Source organism: Lepidothrix coronata, unplaced genomic scaffold (assembly GCF_001604755.1).
Source record: "Lepidothrix coronata isolate B3197 unplaced genomic scaffold, Lepidothrix_coronata-1.0 Scaffold260, whole genome shotgun sequence".
In the NCBI taxonomy this organism is placed as follows: domain Eukaryota; kingdom Metazoa; phylum Chordata; class Aves; order Passeriformes; family Pipridae; genus Lepidothrix; species Lepidothrix coronata.
In genome coordinates this window covers 106094-111945 of record NW_016690440.1, presented here as the reverse complement: position 1 = coordinate 111945, position 5852 = coordinate 106094, and positions in this window count along the sequence as shown.

Below are 5852 nucleotides of genomic sequence, written 5' to 3'. Positions count from 1 at the left end.
CTCTTGTGTTCATTGCAGTGTAATGGGATTTTTGTTCTGCCTCGTGCTGGGGAAGTCACAATTTATTCTGCTGTTGTGAAGAAACTAGTGAGAGACTTGGTAGCTCTTGAAATGCCCTTGACCTTGTGCTTGAGAGGTCATGAGCTCCTTCTGTCCCAGTTCGTCACCTGGTCCTTTGTGCAGATTGGCTGGGTGTGACAGCTGCATCTCTGGTTCCAGTTCACACATCTGCCCAGAGGAATTGGGTCAGGCATGGGGCACATGTGAAGTGTGACTTGATGCCCATTTTTTCTCTCCTGGAATTGCTTGATGATACAAAAAATTACCTTAAAATTCAGTTTCTTGCTTTTTTCGATCGTCTCTAGAAAGCTGGACTTTCTTGCAGGTGAGTATCCATACTAGCGCCAGAATGGAGGAGCGCAGTCACGTTCCTGGAACCTGAAGTGAATCCATGCCTAGTGTTACCATAAGGTCAGGTTACTGTTGCTTTTGCATGGTATACACTTCTCTGTGCTGTTTTTATCTCAAGAATGGAAAAAAACAACTGGACTTGAGCTGCCAGACTGAGCTTCCCTAGGATTGTTAATACAGCTATGGAGCCTGACAGATAATTCTGGCATGGCTAAACCAACACTTCTGAGTACTTGGTACTGCGGTGTTACCTGCATGACTCTGGGGGGGTTAATTTGTGATAAGGAAATTTTGTTTTAAATTGAAGCTGTTTTAGTGAAGGCGGTGCATTTGTAGCTTAATGACTAGAAAAATTGTTTTGCAGTCTTGATCACTGCAGGTGGTACCTCTGGCTTTGGATTTCAAACAGGAGGGGAGTACCAGGGGTTTCCTGCAGAATTCATACTGTGAGAAGAAGGTTAATGCAGACTTACAACCTAAGCTACACTTGAGGAAGTATTTGCCTCCCTTAAACCTACCACAGGTATTAAGCTGCCTTGGTTTTACTTACGCTGATCATGGAGTAGGTCAGACTTGAAGGAAAACTGCTCCTCTGTGTAAAACAGAGCTTCATGGAAAACTGTTCCTCTAGTAAAATACACACCACACTCCTCAAAAGAAGCATTGAGCTCAGAGCTCAGCAGATTGAAAGATACATATGTGTATTTCCAGTATCTCTCTCTGTGGTAACAAGATGTTGACAATTACTTTTTTTTTGCACACGCATATACAAGTAAACCTTTGTTTCTAAAACTGACCCCCAGTGCCTGACCCCTGAGGATATCTTGGCCTTGGAGTGGCTGTGGGCACCCCAGCCTTGGTCAGCACTGCAGAACGATGGCTCTTAACAACTACACTCAGCTTTCTGAGATGAGGTTGCTGTGACAATGGTCATGTTTGATTGAAGTCCTCTTTACGCATGAATTGCAGGGAGGGACTGGATTGGATTTAACCAGCTTGCCTGAAACTCCCTTTAAATATCAGTATTTCTTCTTGTGTTACTGGAGCCACATTCGCTGTCTTCCTTGGCTGTGCAAAAGACAAACAGCTCCTTAGTGTGCAAAGGAAGCAGGGGTTCGTTCCTTGGCATGACTTGCGTCCTTTTGGATGTGTTTCCTCTGGAAAGCCAGTAGGATTTTGGTAGTGCCATATCCTGAGCCAGCACAGTTAAGTGAAAGGCTTGTCAAAATGCTGTAGAGAATTTGCCAGCAAAACCCAAACACCCTCAGCATTCCAGCTCTATCAGCACAGGTTTTTTCTGGGAGTGGAACACTCTGGGGCTAATGTGTGTTTGTGAGCCCAAGTGGTATTATTCCTGACATCTCTTCTGGGTTTTAAAACTGGATTTTGATAAATTTCATAGAAGGGTAAAAGACTAGCAGACTTGTATGCTGGCTGCCTTTTGCTTTGTCTGCAGCAGTAGCAATAGTCAAGGACAAAACCATCTGGAGTTGCTCATATCTCAGTTTATAACCTGATCCTGGAGCCAGCTTTCCGGGGACATGCTTCAGAACTGGGCTACCTGACTTTTTTTTTAATTTCTAATTTTTTGCATCAGTGTAAGTTTGTCCTTAAAAAGACAAAAGAGAAACATGCCTTCTCATCAAATATGGGGGGCAAGATTGACAAAACCCTAGTGTCCTGTAGCAAATTGTGAAGGAGAAACCAACACTACTGTAAAAAAAAAAAAACAGATGAGACAGAAACTGGGGCTGTATTTGCAGTCTGGTCCTGGCCTTTTCCAGTATTTGAAAAAGCATCCCATCTTGTATTTTGGTTTTTGACATAAATGAAGTTTCATCCTTTAATCTTAAAATCACAAACTGGTTTGGGTTGGAGGGACTTTAAAGATCATCTTGTTCCACTCCCCTGCTATGGGCAGGGGCATCTTCCATCCCCATCCAACCTGATCTTGGACACTTCCAGGGATGGAACATCCACAACCATTGTTCGATTCACTTTTTATTTGCTTCTACATCATGAAGAGCATGGAGCAGTATGTTGTCTTGCTGTAAGGAAGAACACAACTTCTTTGATTAACACTAAAGTGTCACCTTGCAATATCATGCTTGGAGTAGAGCTGAGTGGCTGGAATAGCTGACTGCTTTTTTCTACTATAACATTTCTACCTCTACATTTTGTGGGTTTAGAGTCCATTTACAACTGGGAGATTACTCTGTCCCTAACCCAGATTGTAACTGCCTTTGGATGAGCAGTGGGGATGAGCATTTAAAACATGATTCTTTGATTTATTATTCACACATGGAATAACTTGAACTATTTCCGATTCCTACTTGAGTCTAGTTCAGGTCGGCACTGTAACGTCCACAAAGCAATTTCATACCATCAAAGAGCAAAAGCTGGGAAAGTAGGAACTTGGCTCAGGAAATCCCAACAATTAAGCTGAGCTGCTGTTTGGAATGTCCTTGAAAGGTGGTTACAACAGTTAAAGATGTTATGACAGTTAAAGATGCATCATAAAGTTGTGGTTGAGGGTAGAGTTCGTACTACACCATCAGCAGCTCTTTGCTGTGTCCTTGGCGCTTTGTAAGGGCTGTTTAAAGTGAACAGGAACATGGTACTTTGAAAGGTGAGAAGCAAAGCTAACACAAACCAAAAAGCTAACTAAAACTAACACACATTGCTGTGTATAGTGGCAGCAGTTCAGGCATTTTAACTATGTGTACTTGGAATCATAACAATCTCTGTCACACCGTGATCAGCCCTTTTCCCCCTTTTCTTTTGTGGTTAGGTAGAAAGGATCAAATGGCAAAATGTAGGCTCTTAACTCTCGTGGCTTCTTCACACATTACTATTTTGCCAAATGTGTGTGTAGATGCCAGAGGGGAAGTTTCAGCTGTTCCGTAATTCAATTAAAAAATGGCAATAAATAAGCTGCTCTGAAGTGGCTCATAAACTTCCACCCTTTTAGCAATGTCTGTCACCACCAGGGCTAAGTTGGATGCACATAGGTGTGTTTCTGTACAGGAAGGAATGGAGCACAGCAGCTGGTATGATTCGTACCACTGAAAAAATGCTGACCATAGGAAGATAGCTTATGCATGACTCAGGATGTACTTCACAACAGCTTGTACTCCTACTCAAATTTTGGGCTTGAATCTGTGTGATTCTCTGACTCGAGGGCAATATCCTTTTCCTCTTATTCACAGAAGGCGAGTTCTGCAGGCTCGTCTAATTTAGAGTATCTACAATACTCTTTTTACTCATTTTAAAAGCAAAAGCTTAAGTGTTACTCCAATGTTTTACCTTTGGGTAAGAACTGAGTACAGTGATTTCAGTCCAAAATACTGAAAATAGTGGAGGGAAAGATCTGCAGGTGACACCAGAATTGGAGGTGACTGGAAGATGCAGCCTGTGCTGTCACGTAGATGGAGTTGTAGGGGGAATTACTTCTGTAATTTTTTTACTTGTGTGTGCAGCTCCTGGAACAGGATTATCCTGTACATATGAATAAGAAGTTGGTGCTGTTAAGTCAGCAGGTGGTAAATAGATCACAGCTCACCTGCTTGGTGTGACCACAGCACACAGCTGCACTCGGGCAAACTGCTGGGTGAAAGCAATGCTTCCCCTAGAATTGAGTACAGTGCCAAATGCTTCCCCTGCACAGCATTTGTGTTCCTGATTCTGCTTAGCATCAACACAAGAGGAAAATAATACAGCAGGTCATGATCACAGTGGAGCCACAGGGATGCTGTACAATTAACCTGGGGGGTAATGGTGGGGACCAACAGCATCTACTGTTCTGCTCAACTCTGGTACAAGCACAGAGTAAGTGCTGACAGTAACTGGGGAGACACAAGAAAACTTCTGAGAGCGCCTCTCCACTTACCCACCTGGACCTATTTGCTGACAATTAAAACTAATTGGTCTGTGACTGAAAGTATAATCCACCATTTGCCACAATTTAGGTGTCACCTGTGTATGTGTGACAGCCCAGACCAGAATAGGTTTGTTCTCCCAACACTACATCACCCTGGAAAGCATGAAACTGAGGCACAGGATTGCAGTGACCTGTCCACTGGGAATAAAAGCTGTGGATAGCAGCAACTTCCTATTGCTTCATGTTTTATGAGGTCTCTATCAGGCTTTTGGGTGAAATGAGCTTGGGACATGACTGTGGCTGAGGACAGGAGTGACAGGCACTAGCACGTCTGGATGCTGCTGTCCCATAAATAGCAGAATGCATGGGGATGAATCCTGACCAAACAAATCCTGGAGCAGCACAGCCCTGCTGCACTCTGCACACATTGGGTCTAGTGGGATTAATGGCATAGTGGAGTTGAAAAATACAGGTCAGAATAAGTTAAATAAAAAAAGCATTATGAAGAGCTAAATTTAAGGAAACAAAAGTTCATAGTAGAATAACTCAAGCTGGAAGGGACCCATAAGGACCATTGAATCCAATACCAAGCCCTGCTCCTGGCAGGACCACTTAGAACTAAACCATAGGACTACGAGCATTGTCCAGACAGCTCTGGCAGGCCTGTTACTTCCTTCCTGATTTGCAGGATCTATTGCTTTTTCAGAGTCTTTGACTTAATATTCTTAATTTATTAAAAATTTAGGATACAGAACTCAAGGTGACAAAGAACTGGCAGATACACTAAAACAATCTCCAAAGCAAGGAGGAACACTCTGTGCCCCAGGTTCAGAACAGCCAGAGCTGGACATTGGGGTGAGCAGGCAGCTGCCTCTCCCTAGCCCATCCAACATGCATCAAGGGCTGTTCTCAGCAGCTTATTGTACATTTCTGGCCTTTGTGCTTCCAGCCTTGGTTCCTTCCACTCATGCTTTCTGCAGGTAAGAGAGATAGACATTGTGTGTCTGAAGGCGCACACCTTGTGTGGCCACAGAATACCAAAGAGTGGCCAGGATAAGCTGCTCTGAGTTTTGACAAGAGCCCTTTGGAAACACTACTGTGCATTGTGCCTATCCTGCATTTCCACTACAGAACTAATTCAAGTGATTCTTTTCCTTCCCAGGTATCTTGAGGATGTCAGGTTAATGTTCTCTGGTTACTCTTTGGGCCTGTGGTAGGAGAGCTGGGGAGGGCAGGCATCCCCCATATCGATGCCAATTAGGGCCTGGGGAACTGATTTGGTCTCAAGGGTCTCTGGGCTGCTGAGGAGAACATGTTCCCATTGGTGATGTCCAATTGCTATCTGAGGAGCATTTGGTTAATCACAGAATCTTAGAAGGGTTTGGATTGGAAGGGACCTTACAGACCAGGTTGCTCCAAGCCCCGTCCAACCCAGACTTGGACACTTCCAGGGATGGAACAGCTTCAGCTTCTCTGGGCAACCTTTGCCGGGGCCTCACTACCCTCACAGGGAAGAATTTCTTCCCAATATCCCATCTAACCCTTCCCTCTGGCAGTGGGA